Source organism: Dendrobates tinctorius, unplaced genomic scaffold, assembly GCF_039654945.1.
Source record: "Dendrobates tinctorius isolate UK_male_01 unplaced genomic scaffold, ASM3965494v1 ptg000360l, whole genome shotgun sequence".
In the NCBI taxonomy this organism is placed as follows: Eukaryota; Metazoa; Chordata; class Amphibia; order Anura; family Dendrobatidae; genus Dendrobates; species Dendrobates tinctorius.
Window position 1 is genome coordinate 5,254,878 of NW_027362026.1, and position 26,184 is coordinate 5,281,061.

The following is a 26,184-nucleotide window of genomic DNA, read 5'->3' on the forward strand; positions in this document are numbered from 1 at the left end:
CTGCTGCTAGCGATTTGGCCTGTACAACACACCAGTCACTGTGTGTGCAGTGCAAGGGGAGGCTATATAGTGGTGTATCAGTGGTGTTGGTTGTTGGGCTGCCTTCTAAGGCTTCCTGACATTCCTGCATTGCTGTTTACCCACTGCTCCGCAAACTGCTTTTTTAAAAGCAATCCCAATTTTTTTTTTTGTCCTGCTGAGAAGAAAAAAAAACTGCTTCTGCTGCTAGCGATTTGGCCTGTACAACACACCAGTCACTGTGTGTGCAGTGCAAGGGGAGGCTATATAGTGGTGTATCAGTGGTGTTGGTTGTTGGGCTGCCTTCTAAGGCTTCCTGACATTCCTGCATTGCTGTTTACCCACTGCTCCGCAAACTGCTTTTTTAAAAGCAATCCCAATTTTTTTTTTTGTCCTGCTGAGAAGAAAAAAAAACTGCTTCTGCTGCTAGCGATTTGGCCTGCACAACACACCAGTCACTGTGTGTGCAGTGCAAGGGGAGGCTATATTGTGGTGTATCAGTGGTGTTGGTTGTTGGGCTGCCTTTTAAGGCTTCCTGACAGGCTGGCATTGCTGTTTACCCACTGCTCTGCAAACTGCTTTTTTAAAAGCAATCCAATCTCCCTTATCCTCTAGTCACTTTTGTCACAGCTGTGCCATCGAGCCTGTGACATAGCACTCAGATATCAGTGGGCCTCACACAATCCAAAAGTGTCCAGTGTCCACAAGTGTCTGCAGAAATTCAAAATCTCCCTTATCCTCTCGTCACTTTTGTCACAGCTGTGCCATCGAGCCTGTGACATAGTGCTCAGATATCAGTGGCCCTCACACAATCCAAAAGTGTCCAGTGTCCACAAGTGTCTGCAGAAATTCAAAATCTCCCTTATCCTCTAGTCACTTTGGTCACAGCTGTGCCATCGAGCCTGTCACATAGCGCTCAGATATTCATTGGGCCTCACACAATCCAAAAGTGTCCAGTGTCCACAAGTGTGTGCAGAAATTCAAAATCTCCCTTATCCTCTAGTCACTTTGGTCACAGCTGTGCCATCGAGCCTGTCACATAGCGCTCAGATATTCATTGGGCCTCACACAATCCAAAAGAGTCCAGTGTCCACAAGTGTGTGCAGAAATTCAAAATCTCCCTTATCCTCTAGTCACTTTGGTCACAGCTGTGCCATCGAGCCTGTCACATAGCGCTCAGATATTCATTGGGCCTCACACAATCCAAAAGTGTCCAGTGTCCACAAGTGTGTGCAGAAATTCAAAATCTCCCTTATCCTCTAGTCACTTTGGTCACAGCTGTGCCATGGAGCCTGTCACATAGCGCTCAGATATTCATTGGGTCTCACACAATCCAAAAGTGTCCAGTGTCCACAAGTGTGTGCAGAAATTCAAAATCTCCCTTATCCTCTAGTCACTTTGGTCACAGCTGTGCCATCGAGCCTGTCACATAGCGCTCAGATATTCATTGCGCCTCACACAATCCAAAAGTGTCCAGTGTCCACAAGTGTGTGCAGAAATTCAAAATCTCCCTTATCCTCTAGTCACTTTGGTCACAGCTGTGCCATCGAGCCTGTCACATAGCGCTCAGATATTCATTGGGCCTCACACAATCCAAAAGTGTCCAGTGTCCACAAGTGTGTGCAGAAATTCAAAATCTCCCTTATCCTCTGGTGACTTTTGTCACAGCTGTGCCATCGAGCCTGTGACATAGCGCTCAGATATCAGTGGCCCTCACACAATCCAAAAGTGTCCAGTGTCCACAAGTGTCTGCAGAAATTCAAAATCTCCCTTATCCTCTCGTCACTTTTGTCACAGCTGTGCCATCGAGCCTGTGACATAGCGCTCAGATATCAGTGGGCCGCACACAATCCAAAAGTGTCCAGTGTCCACAAGTGTCTGCAGAAATTCAAAATCTCCCCTGTCCTATAGACACCTTGTACCTTGTTTTACATTACTATATAGTTTGTTGGATTTTGTCTACATTTCTACCAAAAATGAGGAAGGCTGGTGGAAGAGGCCGTGGAATTGGGCGGGGGTTGGCAGCTGGTAATTATGGTGTTGGTGGTGGATCTGATGGTAGTGGCAAGAGCAAAATAGGACCGAATGCAGGAGGTGTTGAGCCTGCGTCATCGTCTGGCTACATAAGGCCTCGAACGCTTAGTTTTCTAGGAGTTGGCAAACTGCTTTTAAAGCCAGAGCATCAGGAAAAAGTTTTGTCTTACATTGCTGACTCAGCCTCCAGCTCTATCGCCTCCTCTTCTTCAGTTGTAAAAAGTAAAAGCACTGAGTCGTCATTGGAGGCTCATGTTCATGAACCACACCTTTCCTTGTGTCCTTCACCCCAACCAAGATTGAAGGATGACGCAGGCCATACTACTGATTACTCCATGGAGCTGTTTTCACATACCATGCCTGGATTATCAAGTCAAATGGTGAATTACCCAGGCCAAGATGAATCTGACATGGAGTGCACTGATGCACAGCCGCTGATGGATGATTCTGCTGGTACATTCACTCAGAGCACTACATTGTCCTCGCAGTGTACAGAGCCAGATTCTGACCCTGATGAGACTCAGGTGCCCCTTCCCGCACACTATACCACCATACACGGTGACACAGAGGAAGGTGCACATGACATAGAAGAGGAGGTGATGGATGACCCAGTTGTTGACCCAGATTGGCATCCATTGGGGGAAGAGGGTGCTGCTTCCAATAGCTCAGATGAGGAGCATCCACAGCAGACATCGACATCGCAACAGCTGTTATCTGGCAGGCCCGGAGCACTCCAAAGACAGGTTCCAAACATCAAAAGAGTTGCTGGACAGCTTGTCCAGAGGGTCAAAAGATCACAGCGTGCTAGGCCGCAAAATGTCTGCCAAAGTAGGAAGAGTGCAGTGTGGCACTTTTTTGACCAAAATCCTCATGATCAGGCCAAGGTTATCTGTAAGAAGTGCGCAAAGACCTTTAGCCGAGGGAAAAATCTGAAAAATTTGAATACCAGTTGCATGCTTAGACATTTAACCAGCATGCACTTGCAAGCGTGGACACAACACCAAACCTCAAGTGCCACATGTGCAACTGATCACAATGAAGGTAGTCAGCAACGCTACATTGTTTCCCCCACTGTAAGCCCACCGGTTAGCACAGCAGCAAATGTTGAGGTGTCGTTGCAAGGCCACAGCAGTCAGGGAATCCCACTGTTATATCAACGAAAGACTGATTCTAGGCCATCAGAAAGAACACCAACTCCATCACCATCATCAACCCTCTCTCAGTCCGCCCTGTCCACCGCTACTTCCTCCATATGCAGCTCTCAAGTCCAGCTCACCCTCCCAGACACTATGAGTAGGTCAAGAAAGTACTCAGTATCTCATCCGCGTACACTGGGTTTGAACGCCCACATTGCCAAACTAATCTCGTTTGAGATGATGCCCTTTCGGTTGGTGGAAAGCACAGCTTTCCGCGAACTCATGGCCTATGCAGTACCACGCTATGACCTACCCAGTCGCCACTTCTTCTCTCGCAAAGCCATCCCAGCCCTCCACCATCATGTGAAAGACCGCATTGTCCATGCACTCAAGCAGTCAGTGAGCGGAAAGGTGCACCTCACAACTGATGCATGGTCCAGTCGGCATGGCCAGGGCCGTTACGTGTCCATCACTGTGCACTGGGTTAATGTGGTGGATGCAGGGTCCACAGGGGACAGCGGTGGTGGGACAGTGCTGCCTAGCCCACGGTATAGGAAACAGTTGGCTGTAGGCGTTCGACCCTCCTCCTCCTCCTCCTCCAGAAGCGAAAGCTCGTCCACAGAGCGCAGTCGTACGAGCACTCCATCTGCAGCTGCCACTGTTGCACACGATGTGTCCCCCTATCGAGCAGCTAGTGGAAAGCGTCAGCAGGCTGTGTTGCAGATGATGTGTTTGGGCAACAGACACACCGCCGAGGTGCTGGCCGAGTACTTGAAGCGACAAACTGAGTCATGGCTGGGCAGTGTACATCTTGAGGCAGGCAAGGTAGTTAGTGATAACGGCCGTAATTTTGTGGCAGCCATAGCCCTTTCAAAACTCAGCCATATACCTTGCTTGGCTCACACCTTGAACCTGGTGGTGCAGTGCTTCCTCAAAAATTATCCGGAGTTAACAGCCCTGCTCCAGAAGGTGCGAAGACTGTGCGCGCACATCCGCCGGTCGCCTGTACACTCCGTTCGTATGCAGAAGCTGCAGCGATTGCTCCACCTTCCCAACCACCGCCTCATTATCGACATTGCAACAAGGTGGAACTCCACCCTGCACATGGTGGAGCGGCTGTGCGAGCAGAGGCAGGCCATAATGCATTTGTGGGAGGATACACGGCCAGGCACTTTGAGAGCAGACATGGAGTTGACAGGTGTGCAGTGGTGGAAGCTGAAAGACCTCTGTAAAGTCCTTCAGTGTTTTGAGGAATGCACACGGCTGGTAAGCGCAGACGACGCCATCCTAAACATGAGCATCCCACTTATGCGTCTGCTCATGCAAACTTTGACGCACCTTAAGGAGCAGGCGTCTGCAGCAAATGTTGATGAGGAGGAAGAGGAGGAGGGAATCCTTGATGACATTCAGCCATTGTCTGCTCAGGGACCTCTCCTGGACGAGGTGGAGGAAGAAGAGGAGGAGGAGGAGGATGATGGGGATGATTACTTAGGGGAGGAGGATGCATCTCGTGGGGCAAGTGAAAATGTTGGCGTGGCAAGGTCTGGTACAGGGTTTGTGCATGACTGGAGGGATGTGGATTTGCCAGAAAGTGCTCCTCCAACCAGCACTCGCAGTGCATCATTGACACCGGGAACATTGGCCCACATGTCAGATTATGCCTTGCAGATCCTAAAAAGGGACCCACGCATTGCCAAAATGATGAACGATGACGACTACTGGTTGGCCAGCATCCTGGATCCACGCTATAAAGGCAAATTACAAAACATCATGCCACAGGAGAACCTTGACCTAATATTGGCTAATAAACAAGCAACTCTGGTAAATCGGTTGCTTGAGGCATTCCCAGCACACAGCAGCGGTGATGGTTCTCACACGAGCCGTACGGGCCGGGGGCAGCTTGGCAGAGGTGTTCGTGGTGCACACAGCAGAAGTGGCGTTGGAGACAGGGGTTTCATGACAATGTTGTGGACTGATTTTTCAAATACCGCTCACACAACTGGTAATACTGCATCGATGGAAAGTGACAGGAGACAGCAGTTGTCAACTATGGTTACAAACTACTTTTCCTCCCATATCGATGTTCTCCCACACAGGTCATTCCCCTTTGACTATTGGGCCGCTAAACTGGACACCTGGCCTGAATTGGCACAATATGCCTTACAGGAGCTCGCTTGCCCAGCTGCAAGTGTGCTATCGGAAAGAGTCTTCAGTGCAGCTGGATCAATCCTGACAGAAAAAAGGACCCGTCTGTCAACCCAAAATGTGGATGATCTAACCTTCATTAAAATGAACCACGCATGGGTTTCCAAGGATTTTGTCCCACCTTCCCCTGATGACACATAGGGTGACAGAAAAATGGCTTGCTTTGGTCCACCTCTTCCTGGGACTTGACCTATTTCACCTTTTGCATCAGCTGAATGTCCAACATCAACATATGCCACTTTCTAAAACTCCCTAACTGTGCTGCCTCCCCCCCCCATGGCCGGGGTCACCACCTAGCGCACGACACCGTGCGAGTGCCGTTGCCCTGGACAGGTGGGAAGGCCGACTCTTGGGCGCGGGCACTGGTACAGGGTCCTTCATAGTGCAATCAAGTGTCTCTGACGGTGGTGGTGCACACCCGCCGTCAGACACACCGCCGTACTATGAGGGGCCCAGTGCCAGTACCGACGCCCACGAGTGGGCCCCCCTTGCTTGGGCAGGGCCCCAGCATTTGCAATCTTTACCTCTCCCTGCTCCTCCGCTGTGTAGTCTGGGCCGTCAAATCCATACTGTGCCTGACACCGTCTGAGCCTGCCTCCTGATGTATAGACATATATTTTGAATGTGTGCGCTATCCACACATGTTATCTGGGGATACGGTACCCTTTCTAACCTTTGTGCAATCATGTGCAATCCATACTGGGCCTAACACCGTCTGAGCCTGCCTCCTGATGTATAGACATATATTTTGAATGTGTACGCTATCCATACATGTTATCTGGGGATACGGTACCCTTTCTAACCTTTGTGCAATCACGTGCAATCCATACTGGGCCTAACACCGTCTGAGCCTGCCTCCTGATGTATAGACATATATTTTGAATGTGTACGCTATCCATACATGTTATCCGGGGAAACGGTACCCTTTCTAACCTTTGTGCAATCACGTGCAATCCATACTGGGCCTAACACCGTCTGAGCCTGCCTCCTGATGTATAGACATATATTTTGAATGTGTACGCTATCCATACATGTTATCTGGAGATACGGTACCCTTTCTAACCTTTGTGCAATCACGTGCAATCCATACTGGGCCTAACACCGTCTGAGCCTGCCTCCTGATGTATAGACATATTTTGAAAGTGTACGCTATCCATACATGTTATCTGGGGATACGGTACCCTTTCTAACCTTTGTGCAATCACGTGCAATCCATACTGGGCCTAACACCATCTGAGCCTGCCTCCTGATGTATAGACATATATTTTGAATGTGTACGCTATCCATACATTTTATCCGGGGAAACGGTACCCTTTCTAACCTTTGTGCAATCACGTGCAATCCATACTGGGCCTAACACCGTCTGAGCCTGCCTCCTGATGTATAGACATATATTTTGAATGTGTACGCTATCCATACATGTTATCTGGGGATACGGTACCCTTTCTAACCTTTGTGCAATAACGTGCAATCCATACTGGGCCTAACACCGTCTGAGCCTGCCTCCTGATGTATAGACATATATTTTGAATGTGTACGCTATCCATACATGTTATCCGGGGAAACGGTACCCTTTCTAACCTTTGTGCAATCACGTGCAATCCATACTGGGCCTAACACCATCTGAGCCTGCCTCCTGATGTATAGACATGTATTTTGAATGTGTACGCTATCCATACATGTTATCTGGGGATACGGTACCCTTTCTAACCTTTGTGCAATCACGTGCAATCCATACTGGGCCTAACACCATCTGAGCCTGCCTCCTGATGTATAGACATATATTTTGAATGTGTACGCTATCCATACATGTTATCTGGGGATACGGTACCCTTTCTAACCTTTGTGCAATCACGTGCAATCCATACTGGGCCTAACACCGTCTGAGCCTGCCTCCTGATGTATAGACATATATTTTGAATGTGTACGCTATCCATACATGTTATCTGGGGATACGGTACCCTTTCTAACCTTTGTGCAATCACGTGCAATCCATACTGGGCCTAACACCGTCTGAGCCTGCCTCCTGATGTATAGACATATATTTTGAATGTGTACGCTATCCATACATGTTATCCGGGGAAACGGTACCCTTTCTAACCTTTGTGCAATCACGTGCAATCCATACTGGGCCTTACACCATCTGAGCCTGCCTCCTGATGTATAGACATATATTTTGAATGTGTACGCTATCCATACATGTTATCTGGGGATACGGTACCCTTTCTAACCTTTGTGCAATCACGTGCAATCCATACTGGGCCTAACACCGTCTGAGCCTGCCTCCTGATGTATAGACATATATTTTGAATGTGTACGCTATCCATACATGTTATCTGGGGATACGGTACCCTTTCTAACCTTTGTGCAATCACGTGCAATCCATACTGGGCCTAGCACCGTCTGAGCCTGCCTCCTGATGTATAGACATATATTTTGAATGTGTACGCTATCCATACATGTTATCTGGGGATACGGTACCCTTTCTAACCTTTTTGCAATCACGTGCTATCCATACTGGGCCTAACACCGTCTGAGCCTGCCTCCCGATGTATAGACATATATTTTGAATGTGTACGCTATCCATACATGTTATCTGGGGATACGGTACCCTTTCTAACCTTTGTGCAATCACGTGCAATCCATACTGGGCCTAACACCGTCTGAGCCTGCCTCCTGATGTATAGACATATATTTTTAATGTGTACGCTATCCATACATGTTATCTGGGGATACGGTACCCTTTCTAACCTTTGTGCAATCACGTGCAATCCATACTGGGCCTAACACCGTCTGGGCCTGCCTCCTGATGTATAGACATATATTTTGAATGTGTACGCTATCCATACATGTTATCCGGGGAAACGGTACCCTTTCTAACCTTTGTGCAATCACGTGCAATCCATACTGGGCCTAACACCGTCTGAGCATGCCTCCTGATGTATAGACATATATTTTGAATATGTACGCTATCCATACATGTTATCTGGGGATACGGTACCCTTTCTAACCTTTGTGCAATCACGTGCAATCCATACTGGGCCTAACACCGTCTGAGCCTGCCTCCTGATGTATAGACATATATTTTGAATGTGTACGCTATCCATACATGTTATCCGGGGAAACGGTACCCTTTCTAACCTTTGTGCAATCACGTGCAATCCATACTGGGCCTAACACCGTCTGAGCATGCCTCCTGATGTATAGACATATATTTTGAATATGTACGCTATCCATACATGTTATCTGGGGATACGGTACCCTTTCTAACCTTTGTGCAATCACGTGCAATCCATACTGGGCCTAACACCGTCTGAGCCTGCCTCCTGATGTATAGACATATATTTTGAATGTGTACGCTATCCATACATGTTATCTGGGGATACGGTACCCTTTCTCACCTTTGTGCAATCACGTGTAATCCATACTGGGCGTGAGAACGGCTGTCGAGCTGTTAAGCAAGCTACAGCACCTGTGGTTTGCACACGTAAGTTTTTCATTTTTTCAGGAATGACGGTTAGGCCTAATTCCGGAACTGCGGTTGACCTGCACTTACTGGGAAATCATTGTTCGCGGGTAATAATTGTAATCAGTGATCTCCATCACTAACGTTGTTCAGCGGGTTATCTGCACCTGTAAGCGACAAACGCTGGCCTTTTCAGTGTAGCGCACATGCAGCCACAGACATGTAAGGGCATGACACACCAGTTATTGGCCAATCTCATGTGCCAGAGCCTCACGTGTCCCTCTAGTAAGCCGGACTCGGACCGCGGGGCATGACGGAGTCTCGTTCGTTAACGGAAGTAAGCTTGCAATGTGTGCATCTGTTCTGTAGCTGGCATGGTTGAGGTTTCCCAGGTGGAGTCGAATTTAACCGTAGGCTCCACTCCTGGTGGTGCCCTTCTGGACATTCCTTTAAGGTTCAGCTTTGCAACCATACTGCCCACGTAAAACAAACACTTTGCCTTCATGAACGCTGTTTGGAGGGTCATGACTCGTGGGAATAACGCCGCCCAATCAGTTAACCTGCTAGAGAGATCGTTCGTTGCTCCCAAGCATGACATCACACTCCCTAGGAAGAAGGTAATGCCACTGTGGCGACCATACTCCTGGGGGCGACACAAGTGCACTGATGCCCAGCCACTGCTCGATGAATCTGCTGGTACATTGACCCAGACCACTACATTCCCCTCGCACGCTACACGACCTGAATCTGACCCTGATGAAACTCAGGTTACCCTTCCCATATACAGTTCCATCTTACACGGTGACAAAGAGGAAGCTGCAGATGAAAGTGCAGGTTCGGCCCACCCGCCATCAGACACACCACCGTACTATCAGGGGCCCTGTGCCAGTGGGCCCCCCTGCTTGCCCAGGATCTCAGCACTTGCAAAGTTGAAATACTGTGCAGTGAGATGGAAGATGGGGACGACGAGGAGTCCAGACAAGTACAGGGATTCCCTAGCGAGGAGACTTATTTGATTGTTTTCAATGTTGGGACAGCAATTTTTGGGGAGCACTATACTCTGGAGAATGATAGATGGGGCCCACCATACACTGGAACATTCCAAAGGTGGACATCAGACACTGGAGCAGCATTTACAGGGCCCATTATACACTAGAGCATTAGAAATGGGGTCCATTATGTTTGGAGCATTATTTGGGCCCATAAGACAGTGGAGCTTCATCCATGGGGACCAACATATACTGTAGCATTATGTGGAGCTCATCATATACTGTTTCAAACATTATATGGGACCAATGATTCTGTATGGAGAAATAGAAGGGCCTCGTCATGAGATGTAAAAAGTGAGGTATTTTTCATTGTACTATACCGCTATTTCTCTGCCGTATCGGAGCATGATGAGTTGTGGTATGTGTTAAAGGGGCGCTCTTTCGCCCAGGGCACATGAAAACCTGCAGCCAGCCCTCCCCCCCCACAACTTTAGCCAAATAACCCCCATTTTTCAGTGCGTAACTTGTATTATGAAGTTAATTAAGGTTGACAAGCTTAAGTAAGAAGAATTGATGCTTTTGGCATTCAAATGGGCACTGTAGGTGTGTTTCCTGTCCTCCTCTCACTGCCGACTTTTATTCCCCATTGACTTACATTGGGTTTCGTGTTTCGGGACGACCCCGACTTTTCCCTATAATCGGACGATCTTGCTCGACCTGACTTTTGGAAAAGTTTTCACGAAACGAAACGCGACCCTAAAAAACCAAAAGTCGCTCAACTCTACTTAGCATCCCTTCTACCGCAGAAATAATTGTTTTTAAAAATTGGTCAAAAATACCTGAATTTTGACAGTGGGGCAGGTCTTTCCCCCTCTGACAGACACCTCGCATCCATCAGTCATTTATTTCTTCAGTATTTGGCACCGCCTCCTCAGCTTCTTTTGAAATCGTGGCACCTGCGCTGTACTATATCTTCTTGGGCATGTGCAGTTAGCGCTGCCCGTGCTATCACATCACATCCCGGCCTTCCTATCGCACGGCCACAGATTCCGCCCCACAGTCGCTTATGATTTATTCACACTGCGGGGCTGGGAATCTTGGGCATGAGAGACGCAGAGATCTACTGTGATGGCAAATATGGTGTTAGGCCAACGCTGCATACAGATCCGCTGGGACTGATGGTATGTGCAGCTTAGATGGTAAAGCTCCCCACAGGTGGAGCTGTAGTCCCAGGGCAGCGTAGATGTAGCTGGCACGGGGATATAGCAGTGCCTAAAGCATAGGGAACAGACAAGACACAGCGGTTGTAGTTTCTGTACCTTTACTGAGTATATGCAGTCCAGAGTCCTGATTACAGATGGTATTGGAACAGGTTAGCCTGGAAGCAGATCAGGATTCTCTCTCAGCAGAAGGGCTGTGCAGTCTCCTTCCTAGCGCTTTGTAGTGTGAAGCACTCCAGTACTTAGTTACTCTGAAATGCCTCTCTTCACATGTTCCTAGAACTTTACTTGTATGACAGACAGCTGTAGCCTCCTCTCCTGAGTCCTGGCTCTCTATTCAATTGCTGTTGTGTCCCAAGTCTTTGGTGAGAGCAGGGCATTTACAGCCTTCTACTCCTCTGGTATCTGTGGCAGGACCGTTAGTATCCGTACCACCATGGAGACCAGGCTCCAGTCTTTGCGCTCTAGCGGTGAGGGAGCTCTCCTCCCGGAGCTCAAACTCCACCCAGCTCCACACGTCTGCACACGTGGACCTCCTCACACTATCTCACTACTCCTTTCTCCTGACCCTCAGAGAGTACTCTGCTCCTCAATCCTGATTCAGAGTTCCCCCTGGTGGCCTGGAGTGGAACTGTGTTGCATGCATTAGGTTAACTGCTGGAGAGACCCATCACTGCTTCCAAGCCTGGCATTACCCTCCCCTGGAGGAAGGCAAAGCCAGTGTGGCGACCATACTCCTGGGGGTGCCACAGTAACACCTGACCAGCCTCCAACACCTGCATCCCACACAACATAGTAGTGTAGCAAAGCACCTTTGGTGGCTCCCTGCTTGGAACACGAAGAGTGCTGGGAGGTGGGTGGAGCTTAGACTGCACAAGAGAGCAGGAGAATATTAGGAAAAGGTCAGTCTGTGAGAGAAGCTCCCCTGAGAGGGATGGAGTGAAGGAGGTGCTGCAACAGACTTCAGTGACCTGAAGCTGCTGGCACGGGAAAGAGAAATAGAAAGCCTGATTCTCCAGAAGGAAGAAAGTTAAGTGTGGAACGTAAGGAGAAGAAGAGAACTAAGGACTAGGGTTGGATTGGAGCCCTTCCTCAAGTTCTAAGCGCATGGCCGGGGTCCAGTCCTCGAGGTTGTATGGATACTGATGGTCCTGCAGCAGACACCGGAGGAATAGAAGTTGTCACCACTTTATTTCCACCTAAGACTTGGGGGCACAACAGCAACGTAAGTGAGCCGGGACTTGATAGCAAGGAGTCCCCGAAGCAGGCTACAGCTATCTGCTGTACAAGTAGAGTTCAAAGGAACATCTGAAAGGAGGAACTTCAGTGTAACTCAGTACTGTGAGTACCTCAAATAAGCGATAGTGAGGAGATGTTCAGAACAGGCACACGAAAGGGAGAGCTGGAAAGGTTAATTCCATCTGCCTGGGAGTTGGCTGAGCCCCTGGTCTGGAGACCGCAGCATTGAAGCGGGCACCTGTCTGTGCCAAGAATGTGAGTAAAAGAACTGGAACTGCATTCATCTGTCTCCTTGCCTTCTTCCTGCGCCAACCGACTCAGCACTGCTACATCTCTGTGCCTAACCCTGCACCATCTACTTCTCCTCACTATCTCCTCATATACACCAACCTCATCTACTCTGCCCGGGGACTACAGCCCTACCTGTGGAGGGCTACAACATCATTGCTGCACCACACCATCCGTCCCAGAGAAGTAACCCTGCAGCACTGGTCAAACTGACCAGAAATCACAGGTGGCGTCACAAATCAGCTCAATGACTTTAATGACTTTATCCCCATCACTCTACCCCTTTTACATGGATGCCCAGGGCCACGGACCGGGTCACTGCCAATGTGACATCTCCCATTGAAATCAACGGACCCGGCTCCGAGTACCCCACGGCCCTGGCGGGCAATCCATATACGTCCGCCATTACTAAGCAGCAGTTTACCACCTCTGCACGGAGGACCCCGGGCTGCGAACGCACCTGCTATCATTAAATTATTTGTTGCGTTACGCCAGCCCATAATACTAGTGTGTGGGTCCTGGGTAGGGCCCCCTCCTTACCCAAGAGCGGGGTACCACACCTCTGGCTGAGGTGCAGTACCTCTGTGGCGACTGGACCCTCAGGGGCACCACAAATATATAATCAGAGCACCACATACATGAACCCTGACTTAGGACATGAGCATATCATTAAGACAAAACTGAAAATAAAGTTTAAAAAACAGCCACAAGATGGATTTCATCAACCAAGGTATCATTTTATTCAGTATAACGGCGCTGACCTGACACTGTCTGTAGGTTATTGTGCACAATCCTGCTGACAGGTTCCCTTTAATATTGGAGCCAAAACTGTGTATAGAGCGAGGGGTTAACAAAGTGTTTCTTAATAGACAGAATATGGGCATAGATATCAATAACCCTGTGAATGGGGCTGTTTCTGCAGCACGTGTGGGATGGTTAGTAATCCCTATAAATGTCTGCAACAAATCTGCCATGTGTGAATATAGTCTAACTGGGTTCTGTCAAAGGACCCACATTGTTGAAGAAATCTTCCAGCGCTACAAAATTCACTATAGTAAAATGAGCAAAATTGATTCTCAAACTTTGAAATTTCCTCCAAATAGTAGTTTTTTTCTGATGCTTATTTTGGAAATGGGACATTTTGGAAATTGGACAACAACCTAGGGTTACATTCACACATTTGTGAGAAATGGACCATTTTTTTCCCCCAAGTGTGATCCTAGTTGCATTTTTCTCTTCTGTGTCTTTTTACTGAAGCAGGTAGACCATCTGAACTTGTATTCATCTATTAACTTTTAGCATTGGATCAGTGAAAAATGGGAAAAACTCAGATGGAACTCTAAAGTACAAAGTCTGTCTTCATCTGTTTTACATGGATCCCCAAAGACTGTAGACACGGATCCGTTTTCATTACTGATATGTTCATAAATCAGTGATGCCCCATGGCTGTGTGCAATCCGAGGAAAAAAAAAACATTAGGACATGTCACACGCAGGGGCAGAAATAGAAATTACAGGGCCCCATAGCAAAAGTTCTAATTGCTCCCCCCCAAAAAGAAAATATTACCATACAACTACTGCGCTCCACCAGATACAGAACACTGAACTGTCTGATTTATTACCAAAACCCACCATTGCCTTTGTTCCTCCACCGCCTCCTATATATATATGGCGGAATCATATCTCCCAAACTTTTACGAACAGGGAGAAGGACATGTATCATGGCACCTACACGGTAATCATGTCCATGTCCCTATTGAGTCCCCTTAATGCTCTCATCCACGATTATTATCATATCATGGCCGTTATGGATTTTCCACAAAAATGCCTCAACTATGTAGAATTACATAGAAACTATTCTAATGCATAGCCAACCATGTAATGTATAGGTGGGCTGTATATGCCAGAGTGTCAGCTGCTTTTACATGGCAGCTTCCCGTTCTAACTGATACAGATAAGTCCCACCATGATTTATATACCCTCATAATTAATGGGCAGTCTTTGTGGAGGCTCAATACATCCATGTATAAGGACTTTTCTGGTGGAAATACTCAAGGGTTGAACTCAGGATCACTTGTGAAGGATCTCTTTTGTAATGAAGACCTCTGTATTAGGCACAAAATAGAATCGAGGGGGGGTGAACAAAGGCAATGGTGGGTTTTAGATAGAAATCAGTTTTGTATCCGGTGGAGCGCAATAGTTGTATATTAATATTAGGAAACGTAACCCTCTGGGCGTTTATAATCATACTCAGCGGCATGTGGTACATATATTTCTGGTAAAAAGAATGCTATGCAAACATGGACATTTCACTGCAAATCTTCTTCATATAATTGTCTAGCACATCAAATAGGCCCCTCAGGCAAGCTGAGCAAGTTAAAGACAGGCAGTCATGTAATGTGCATTAGTTCTTCGAGGGGTCTTTGGAAACACTTGTCACGCAAGCTCATAGCTTAAGAGAACCACTGATTTAGAGGGAGCACAATTCTTCACATTCCAGTGAACCCAGGTGCACAATGGCGCATAGAATGCCTAAGATAATAAGTTATAGTAGCGCTCTACCGCATAAACACTGCAGACACCACAGGCACACACAGGTAAGGCCTCTTTCACACTTCAGTTTTTTTGCATCAGTTATAATCCGCCAAAAAGGCAGACAAGCGGATCCGTTCTAAACTGATGTGAACGGATGGCACAGGATCCGTTTTCAGACGGATCCTGGAAATGAAGAAATTTAAAGGAATCGCTGGCCGGGGAGAGAGAGAGAGAGAGAGAGAGAGAGAGAGAGAGAGAGAGAGAGAGAAAAACGTTACAAGCTCCGTTTTGAAATTTTTGAGGATGGTGACGGACAGCAACTTTTGGCGGATCCTCACAAAAAACGGATGCAACGGACAGCAATCCGTCACAATCCGCCATTAATGCAAGTCAATGGGAAAAAAACGGATCCTCAAAAAAAATTTGAGGATCCGTTTTTTTTCAAAACCTGGCGGATTGTGACTGATTGTAAAAAACGGAAGTGTGAAAGAGGCCTAAGCCTCTACATCGCACCGACACTGTTCATAAAGGCATGTTAGTATAGCTTAAAATTAAATGGCTTGTCCACAATAAAAAAAAACTTGTGTGTCTACTGTAAATATATATAAAAGTTACTAAATTACTTCTCTTTTCATATGTCTACAGATTTTCCAAATTTGGATTCCAGCAGAGACTGGTTCGCTGACTCATTAGAATACTCAAGCCTATCCTCTGCTGTGTCCCAACCAAGGGGCTGGTTCAGCTATTTAATGAGCCTGTCAGCCAGTACCCTGATGATAGGCAGAGACAGGAAACACTCGTGTATCCAGGAGAGGGCTGTAGAATCTGCTGAATAACATGGGGTCAAAGCTTTTATTTGGAGTTTGAAGGACATATGGATATAAAATATGTTAGTAAGTTTTATATAATTTATATATGAGCAACACAGCAGAATATATATATATTTTTTAATGTTAATAATCTTGTTCAATGTTTTGAAAGTTTCCAAAAAAAAAGCTATGCTTTAATTCTTCAATATTTTTTTTTGCTGTCAATAAATTGAAACATTTGCTTACAGAGCAGGCAATTAATTATCAATCACTTCAGGGCCCCATTTAAAATAGGAAAAAACATATACTCACCTCTCACAGCCGTGCCAATCCTGAGATAGTGGCATCGCCATTCCCAGTTGGTCATGTGACATTCTTGTGTCATGTAACTGCTAGAAGGTGCCAATCAGTGACCACCGACCAGTTTCAGCCTTTTACCATTTCATCAGCGTGGATGTTGGCTCTGATCGAATACTGTTGAGCTGCCACTAATCAGTGAGCACTGGTAGGCTTTAGTGAGTCACAACAATATGGCGTGACCCCCTGAGAATAGCAGCGCTGACATACAGTAGGGAAAAAAAGTATTTTATACACTAACGATTTTGCAAGTTTCCCACCTACTAAGAATGGAGAGGTCTGTAATTTTTATCATAGGTACACTTCAAATGTGAGAGACAGACTCTTAAAAAATATCCAAAAAATCACATTATGATTTTTACTTAATTAAATTCAATTTTATTGCATGAAATAGGTAACCCTCCTACTCTGCACTCATTACCTGTATTAATTGCACCTGTTTAAGCTCGTTACCTGTTATCTGTCCACAAACTCAATCAATCACACTCCAATCTGTCCACCTTGGCCAAGATCAAAGAGCTGTCTAAGGACACCAGGGACAAAATTGTAGACCTGCACAAGGCTGGGATGGGCTACAGGACAATAGTCAAGCGGCTTGGTGAGAAGGGAACAACTGTTGGCACAATTATTAGAAAATGGAAGAAACACAAGATAACTGTCAATCTTCCTCGGTCTGGGGCTTCATGAAAGATTTTGCCTCGTGGGGTAAGGATGATTCTGAGAAAGGTCAGGAATCATCCCAGAATTAAATTGGAGGACACGGGCATTGACCTGAACAGGGCCAGGACCACAGTCTTAAGCATTACCGTTATTAACACACCACGTCGTTATGAATTAAAATACTGCAGGTCAAGCAGGGTCCCCCTGCTCACATCAGCACATGTCCAGGCCCGTTTGATGTCCGCCAATGGCCATCTGGATGATCCAGAGGAGGTCATGTGGTCAGATGAGACCAAAATAGAACTTTTTGGTATCAACTCCAATCACTGTGTTTGGAGGAAAAAGAAGGATGAGTACAACCCCAAGAACACCGCCCCAAACATGAAACATGGTGGGGAAATTATCATACTTTGGGGTGCTTTTTTGCAAAGGGACATGACGACTACATCGTATTGAAGGGAGGATGGATGGAGTCATGTATTGCAAGATTTTAGCCACCAACCTCCTTCCCTCAGTTAGAGCATTGAAGATGGGGCATGGCTGGTTCTTCCAGCATGACAATAACCCAAAAAATTGCCAGGGCAACTAAGGAGTGGCTTCGTAAGAAGCATTTCAAGGTCCTGGAGTGGCCTAGCCAGTCTCCAGATCTAAACCCGATAGAATATTTTTGGAGGGAGCTGAAACTCAATGTTGCTCAGTGACAGCCCTGAAACCTGAAAGATCTGGAGAATATCTGTATGGAGCAGTGGGCCAAAATCCCTGCTGCAGTGTGTGCAAACTTGGTCAAGAACTACAGGAAACATCTGATCTCCTTATTTTTAAACAAAGGTTTCTGTACCAAACAGTAAGTTCTGTTTTTCTGTTGTACCAAATACCTATTTCATGCAATAAATTGCAAATTAATTATGTAAAAATCATATAATGTCATTTTCTTGATTTTTTTTTAAGACTCTGTCTCTCACATTTGAAGTGTACCTACGATAAAAATTACAGACCTCTCCATTCTTAGTAGGTGGTGTGGTACAGTAAAGGGTGTTTTACTGGATGGGAGATATGTTTCTCCCAGCAGATTAATGTTTGGCCGGGTTTTTCCCTAAAGACGGGACCTGCGATGATGTCAGGGTAACGTGATCAGCCCATGTGATGTCTACCTCACTGGTGGGAGGGGTTAGGCCCTATGTAATGGAGGTTGGTAATTGCCACAGGGTGAGTGTGTGTCTGGAAGCTACAGGAACTTGTGTGGACTCAGTCTGAAACTTGTATACAGGATTCCCGTGCTGCAGGACTATAGCAGCAAGACTCGGAAGGACCCCAGGAATGGCACCTGGCGGATGCCGCAGGACCTGGCAGCCGCTTAGTTACGCCCGTCCCGTGCAAGGGGTGAGTCTGGGACCAGTGGTTCTCCAAGCTGGAGTATGTGTTTGGTTTTCCTTATGTTCTGTTAAACTGCTGGTTACTGAGTGACATTAAAACCACTGGAATTGGACTTTATGCCTGTGTGTTGCCTCGTTATTGCCACCCGGCTATTGCCTACCAGAGCGAATCCCTACAGTAGGTGGGAAAACTTGCAAAATCAGCATCTGTAGATATATGTAGACAGAGTTTTCCTTTTCGGCAACCAGCCATGACCAAACACTGTAATGAGGAGGAACAAACGTCTACAAACGTGTGTGTCTCTGATTTTTCCAAAGTGCCTGGCTCTTTAATGGGCTACATATTGACTTATTGGGTAGTCACCTATTGGTGGCACTATAGAGACAGAGTTCTTCCTTCCAGAAGGAAGCTAATTGCATACTAAGGCCAAAACTAGGTATGAGCAGACCCATGGAAGTTTGGGTTCTGGTACCTGATTGAACTTTAGTTCAAATTTAGACATTTTGTTCTTCATCTTCTCCTCACAGTGTGCTCTGAATCTCTCATCTGAGAGAATTGTATGGCACTGTGCTGATATGCAGATCAGAATTTGATCGGGTCATTTGCATAATCAACCTGATTCTGTCATGGTTTACTGGGTTCTCGGATTAGGTGGTTTCAGGGTTAATCCTTTGTCGTTTATATTCTAACCCTTGGCTGAGTGTGTCTGACCCTGGTGTGCCTGTGCTTCGTGACTGTACTGTTGTCCGTGTGTCTGGTTTTGATCTGGCTTCGTCCCGTTGTGATTTCTGCCTTCTGTCTCTGTATCGTCTATTGCCCATTCTGGTTATTTGATCTCTTGCTATGTTCTGACTATTCTTTTGATTGCCCCGTGTACTGCGCCATCCTCTCCTTGACGGAACTTGGCCTGTCTGACACAGCAAACCTTTTTCACGCCGTCATGTGCCTCTTCAGCTGCCGACTCGCAGCTCCCAGTGGTGCTTTGCAGCAGCTCCGCCTCCCCTGCTGACGAGCGGTCACATGAACGCAGGTCCTGTCGGCGTTCATCGCTCCCCAGCGCTTCTGGTCACTACACGCTGCCTCTGCCCAGACCCTTGGCCCTTTGTAGCTGCTGGTGAGTTGTACCAGCACGCTGCATCCCTGACAGATTCTCTCTAAGACCTCTGACCGTCTGACCGTAACCTAGCCACGTTTTTTACAGATAGAACAAATAGTTGTAGTCTCTATGGCTGTTTACAGGTCTAATCAAAGTTACCCATTGAAAGTCTATGGGTCAGTCAAAATCTCTGACAGCTCATGGGTAGCATCTTAATGCTGTCTGTTTTTGTCCGTTTTGAATCAGGTTCTATTTTGCATACAGGAAAAACTGATAAAACACTGATGGTAAACTGATGAAAATCTGATCCAAAACACTGTTGGAAATCAATACGCAAAAAACAAACCCTGCCATGTGAAACCAAACTTCTTATTGCCATTTTCCAAATTATTCAAAAAGCAAAATGTCACTGAAGATCGAAGAAGTTCTTAAAGAAAGATGCCTGCCCAAGTAACACTCTTGCTAGGTAAATGTAGTGCTTTATTGATGTTAATCATCTTTGAAGATTTTCCTCACATAAAGCGCAGCATTATTTCTCACCTCATTTACCTCATTCACCTCATCACTGAAAAGTGAACTGGAGCATGATAGATAACTTCTAACACTAGCACGCAATGTGCAAATACCGTTCATTTTACTGGAAAAGCGAACGAAATGACTCTTTTCGAAAGGTGAGCAATTACCCTATAAAAATGTGAAAATACATATAAGTAGAATTGGAATTAGTGCAGCACCAGTCCATCCAGTGTGAAGGGGCACGAGCCCTGATAGTCAGTAATAATCTCTATATTACATATCGTATAGTAGGCAAGCACAGCCGTAGAACAACAAAGTGTGCGTCCTGTATATGCCCATTACACACATAGGGCCACAACTTGCAACTTTTATTACTATTGGTGCATTTGAGTTACTATACATTTGCATCAAAATGTGCACTGCCATAATAAGCCCAACCCACTCGCCTTCATATCTCTTGTTTCTAGGTGCTTCTCTGATCCAAAGCATCAGCAGAACCAGTAAGGAGAGTGGAGACTGTGATCTGAAAAGCGTCCTCGGACACCCTGTCAATCATTGAACCACAGCTCCGCTCCCCTCAGCTCTGCTCATTTCATCTGATTCCGGAACCAAGATCGCAAGTAATAGACTGGAAGCAGAGCCTGTGTAAAGTGGGGCAGAGCGGTACTCATGACCGAGCTGCTGTCCGATTTCGCTCTGGCATGTTACAGACAAGGGGTGTCCCAATCCAAGTGTGCTGTAGGGTGTGGGGTACGTCACACTCACCTGTAGGCCTCAGGCCTCAGCTACCTCCAGGCTTCCATCCTCAGGAGCCACCGCACACAATTCAGAGGACATCAAGCTCTTTACAACAGGCAAACGTTTACTAGACAGTACAAGTTCATCAGTTGGTGACATGTGGGATAGGGCACAGCAATTCACATTTCCTTCCTCCTTAGTACAACTTCTCTTCAGCCCTGCCACTTGCTTGTCCTGGACTACCCCCAAGCCCACTCACTCCATTAGCCTCATGGCCACTCTGACAGTGCACTTGGGACCGGCCACCTGACCCCCACATATTTTCACATCCAACGACTTTGTGATGTCAGAAGACCAAACCTGCTCCTTGGTGCCTTGCCTGAGCTCTAGGCTTCAGACATTGCAGGAATATCCATCAGGGAACTCTATATGGCCTCCCACTGCCTCGAACAGTTGGCCCATGCTGCCCCTAGTGACCCACTGCACCTGAACTTGACCTTCACTATGCACTTCTCTAACTACTCCTAAATGCAGAGCTACCAGGAAGTGCCCCCCTCCCTACATCTACTACAGTATAGTTACACCCTTGCTGGTAGCACCTCTCTCATAAGGCCCCATCACACACAGCGAACTCGCTAGCGAGATCGCTGATTTTGTGACGCCACAGCGATCTCGCCAGCGAGATCGCTGTGTGTGATGGGGATCAGCGACCGGCCCCCCCGCCGGGTATCGCTGATTGTGCAACTTTGGCCTGGGCCATTTTTTCATCATTGCTCTCCCGCTGGCCAGCACGCATCGCTGCGTGTGGCAGCGGGAGCCAACGATCAGCGAGGCTCCCAGCGCTCTAAGCAGGCGCTGGGAGCTGGTCTCTAAGGTAAATATCGGATTACTAAGCGGCGCGTATCACTTTGTTACCCGATGTGTACCTTAGAAACCTGCGTGCTGGCAGCTCCCGGCGCAAACACGCAGGTTTCTAAGGTACACATTGGGTAACTAAGTGACGCGTGCCGCTTAGTAACCAGATATTTACATTAGAGACCAGCGTCCTCGCTGGTGCTGATTGCTGGTGAAGCTGCCTGTTTGGCAGCTCACCAGTCACCAGCGATCATGTAGCGATGCACCAGCAATCCTGACAAGGTCGTATCGTTGTTGGGATCACTGGTGCATCTTTATACGTGACGGGGCCTATAGAGAACACAGGAGTGCTCAGCCAAACCGAGTGTTCTTGTGTATCGCAGAGTTAGGGAAGAAGCCGATTGTTCATCCAACATCTGTCAGCTATATCTGATGTGCATGCGTGGCCTTCAGAGTAGAATGCTCAACAATTGTTTCAGAAAGGAAATTTGGTGGGGACTTCTGGTTTTCTGGATCAAGGCAAAGTGGTCTCCAGGATCAATATTCACTACATCTTAGGACAGGCCATCAGTATCAGATCGGTGGATGTCTAAAGCCCCCGTCACACATAGCGATCTCGCTAGCGAGATCGCTGCTGAGTCACAAGTTTTGCCACAAAAGGTCATTGCTAAAGAAGCTGGCTGTTCACAGAGTGATGTAAGCCATAATCATCAACATTAACAGAAATAAACACTTGAAATTCATCACTCTGTTTGCAATGACTCTACATGTATATAATATATGAGTTTCACTTTCTGTATTGAAGAACTGAAATAAATTAACTTTATGATGATATTCTACTTTTGTGAGAAGCACCTGAATTCTTGTCCACTGTCCAGTAATTTGGCTGTTGTGTATCAGTGAAGATATTGCGGTCTCCTCTGTTATATGTGCACACGCTGCGGATTCTGCTGCGTTTCCGCAGCGTTTTTGGCTCTGCAGAAACGCTGCAGATTCTGCTGCGTTGTACAGTACCTTTATTTCCTATGGAAATAAAAAAAAGCTGTGCACATGCTGCGGATTTTTCCGCGCGGTTTTGCTGCGGTTTACAATCCGCAGCATGTCAATTGTTTGGTGCAGAAACGCTGCGGTTTTACACCTCATCCATTATGAGGTGTAAAACCGCAGGGCAAAACCGCGGAAAAAACGCAGATAATCCGCAGATAAACCGCAGAAAAACCGCAGCACTTTGTCCTGCGGATTTCCTGCGGTTTTCTCTACAAAATCCGCAGAGACTAAAAACTACGTGTGCACATAGCCTTAGAGAATTTGTACATCGTTATGATCATAATAATCATCAACTGATGAAATTCTGTTCTTATACAGATTTTGTATTCCATGTCTGATTGCCAATGGGATACCCAGCCACGAGGCAATGTCACGGTTACCTTGACAAGTGAATTTCCAATGAAGGGATTCTCCTCCACACACAATTCCCAGTTGTGCTGATTCCAGCAGAGCTGATGATGAGGCAGCGCTTCTGCCGGGATCCCAGTCTAGATAATGAATTAGTCATACAGAGCCGAGATGTGCCGATCTGTCTATATTCTATTCCAGTAAGGTGCAGACAATAGAAGATAAATGTTCCTCTGTTATCAATGTCCCCGTCCTTATTGACCTTGGTCAAGGTCATATAGCCCATTTATGCTCAAACTGTCACATTTTATTGATTTTTTTAGATTTATATTTTGTGTGTTTTCATGGTGAATTGTAACAAATATTTCTGTTACACTGTATGTTCTGACAGGTTTGTATTTACTATAGGGCAAACTGTGAAAATGCCAGGACAGCGGAATCTAAGGAAGCCCGAGGGGCTTCAGGACCCATAAAAAGCACCGTTCAGTTTGGCTTCTTCTCTTGCTCAAACATAGGAGACAAAGGAAATCCCAATGTGGGAATGTTAGGGCTAAATAGGTGCTGAAACCAGTATTAAGATACGATGATTAATGAATAAATTTACATATATTACAAAGCATGCTTAAAATTTGTATAAAACAAAAATAATATAAAATCTGAAGGCAACACAAGGATACTCTTAAATACTCTCGGCAGCAATGCATTTTGTGGAAATAGAGAAGAAGATACATGCCTAGAATCACCAGTTTTATTTTTTCTGTGGGTTTCTTTACCCCGAGCATACAAGTGAAGAAATAATAATTTTATGTGATGAAAATTATGGAATCATGGTCTAAAGACTACCATTGACAGGCTTAAGTTAAAGGAAATTTTTGGGCACCACATTTTAAAAAAGACATCAACAAACTGGAGCAAGTTCAGAAAAGAGCGACCAGAATGGTGACCGGTCTGCAAACCCTGTCTTATGAGGAAAGGTTGCAGGATTTGGGAATGTTTAGTTTGCAAAAGAGAAGACTGAGAGGAGACTTAATAGCTGTCTACAAATATCTAAAGGGCTGTCACATTGTAGAAGGATCAACTTTATTCTCATTTGCACAAGGAAAGACTAGAAGCAATGGGATGAAACTGAATGGGAGGAGACACAGATTAGATATTAGAAAAAACTTTTTGACAGTTAGAGTGATCAATGAGTGGAACAGGCTGCCACGAGAAGTGGTGAGTTCTCCTTCAATGGAAGTCTTCAAACAGAGGCTGGACAGACATCTGACTGGGATGATTTAGCGAATCCTGCTTTGAGCAGGGGGTTGGACCAGATGGCCCAGGAGGTCCCTTCCAACTCTATGATTCTATGATTCTATGATTCTATGAAATTTGTCACCAGGTGCTTGCTACTCCATCTGAGAGCAGCATGGTGTAGGGCAAGAGACCCTAATTCTAGTGATGTGTCACTTACTGAGCTGCTAGCTGCAGTTTTAATAAAATCACAGTTTTTTCAGCTGCAGATCTAGCAGTTCTCTGAATGCTGAGCTCTGTATAACTCCACCCACACCACTGATTGGCATATTTCTGTGTACACTGTACATAGGCAGAAAGCTGCCAATCAGTTCTGGGGGCGGGGTTATACAGAGCTTATCAATAAGGACGACATCATGGCAGCAGGTTACTAATCATCTAGTGGTAATCTTCTGCTAAAGAAACAAAAATGTTTTCAAACCTACAGCAAGCAACCTAGTAAGTGACACGTCACTGGAATCAGGGTCTCTGTTTCTACATTTTGCTCCTTTCATATTAAGTGGGAAAAACCTGCCGACCTGCCAACAAATTCCCTTTAAAGAGAACCTGTCAGCACAATTTTGTAAAATAAACTAAAGATATGGCTGTAATGGTGTAATGTAGCACAGATGAAATGGATATCTTTTGTGTTGAAATCTTTGATTGATAGGTCACTGCATTTTCAATTACCTACCTACTGTATTCAAAATCCAACGCCAGTGCAGCCATTGCTGTGGGCAGCATGTGCGGAGATTGAGTTCTCAGCTCAATGAGGTCTTTAGAGACAACTGCTCATGTGCCACCCACGGCACCAGTTTATTGTAGACCAGCCGGGAACTCAATCTACCGATGCGCCACCAAAGGCAGTGACTGCGCAGGTGTGAAATTTAATACAGAGAATGTAGATCACTGAAAAAGCAGTGACCTGTCAATCAAAGACCGGAGATCTGGCAATCAGAGAACTAAAAGTTCAAAAAATGTAGCCCCATAATTGTTACATGCAGGAAATATTTCATTACAGCGAGAGACAAATGTTTATGTAGATATTGGCAGAACAGAGATCACTGTTATCTCAGTGATTCTAGTAATAAAGGAGACAGTCAGGAAGCAGGGGATGGGATAAAGTATAACCGCTGGGTATTGCATAGCCTCCATACTTTTGATGAGTAGGCAATCTTGGTGTTACAAATTGGCCAGGAGCAATAGAATAGGTAACGTAGTTAGGTACCTGCTTATCTGGCAACAAAGAGCCCCCTGATTCGCAGTTTTGGGGCTGCACATTGGTTTAACGCAGTGGTTCCCAAACTCCAGTCCTCGCGGATCCCAACAAGTCATGTTTTCAGGATTTCCATAGTGTTACACATGTGAGAGAATTCCTGATGCCTTGATGATACTTCCATCACTTGTGAAATAAAAGGAAATCCTGAAAACATGACCTGTTGGGGTCCGCGAGGACTGGGGTTTGGGAACCACTGGTTTAACCCTTTCAGGTATCCATAGTATAAAGGGATTGTCTAGCTTGGACAACTTACGGTATTTACAAATGCATCAGGACTTTTAGGTTACTATGGGACCGGGAGTCTCTTCTTGTGGTTAGATGAGCTACAAAGAGCGCCTCTCCCTCCTCAGGCCTCAGGACATGTGTAATGTAGATGAACAGGCTATTGATTTTAATGGGAGCCGTGCACTGCCATATTTCCAGGGGAACTGAACACTTTTGCTTGGGTCTCCCACAGATTATAGTTAATCGTTGGTGATTAAAGCAGTGGGACAATTTCCGAAGCATTGTATGACCCATTTTACTGTAAATCGAGGTGCAGCGTACCTAATAACAGTGGTTGCTTACGCTGCAGCTTTGTAAGCGCTCTGCGGTACTTTCCTATGCAAACAATAGCATAATAAACATCTTTAATTACATAGGGGTTATGGGGTTGTTATTCCTAGTTTCCAGCAGTGGGGAGAAGCGGTGTCCACCCAGTGCTG